Genomic DNA, 1118 nt, shown 5'->3' with positions numbered 1-1118 from the left:
ACAGCCACTGGTGTTTCAAACCCAGTGGGATGCACGTGGTGCACAGGTATCAGCCCAGCTTACAAACTGATACAGACTAGGAAGAAGGAAGAGGCCATCCACTTCTCGAAGAATTGACTAGGGAAAACTTTTTGAATCTTTGCTGTGGACATCTGAAATTATTTATGGAAACTAAGCCAAAAGACACACAGGTGGAACTATCCCTATTATATGTAGTAAAATGTTATAATGAGATTTTTCTGCCTTTGCTTTGGTTGAAACCAAGAAAATACTAGTTACCACGGAGCCAACACTGACTCCTAAAGACTTCATGTGTGTCAAAGCAGAACTATGCTATATAGGGTTGTCAATTGGTGACTTTTCAGTAGATCACCAGGCTTTTCTTCTAAGATGTTTCAGATAATTTGAATCTCCAACCTTTTGTTTGGCTCCTGAGTGCATTAACCATTTGCATCACCCAGAGACATCTCTCAAGAAAATAGGTAGCTCTTACTCTCACCTTCCAAAGTGAAGTATAAATCTACTCAGCATGAACTACTTAAAAAATATGGTCATAAACCAGTTTCCAGCCAAGATGGAGTAACAAAGACCAGTTTCACTTTGCCTCAAATAACCAAAAACAGGGATTAAAATACACAAGAAAATAGCTTTCAAAATATAGGCTATCAGAATTGTCAGTGGACCCTGTGAGACAGATAGCAAAAGGGATGAGAATTACATTTGCACCAGTTTTCTGCCTTGAGAGATTTCAGGGTCCAGTATAGAGAAAGGTAACTAAAGAGAAACCTAGTGTATTCCTTGAAATGAAGAAATACAGCCAAGAGCCCTGGGAAATCAAAGCAGGTGGAAGCCACAGGACAGAATCCTGGAGAGGAGAAAGCTGCTCAGAGAAAGAAGATAGTAGATCTGCAGAAGTCTCCCTTTTATCTGTAGCATTCAACTGAGTACTGATCACTGCAAGCATGCGAGGTAACTATCTGAAGCCAGGGAAAGAACCATTCAAGAGCATTAGAGGAATCAGGGAATATGCCTGTTCCCACTGGGCACACTGGAAAACCCAATGATCCATAAGACTTTGGGTGCTACACTCAGAAGAATTCTATCAGTAGTCAGTAAAC

The sequence above is a fragment of the Orycteropus afer genome, unplaced genomic scaffold, assembly GCF_000298275.1.
Source record: "Orycteropus afer afer isolate SDZICR_OR568_19922 unplaced genomic scaffold, OryAfe1.0 scaffold00005, whole genome shotgun sequence".
In the NCBI taxonomy this organism is placed as follows: Eukaryota; Metazoa; Chordata; class Mammalia; order Tubulidentata; family Orycteropodidae; genus Orycteropus; species Orycteropus afer.
Note: the sequence above shows the minus strand (reverse complement) of the source record.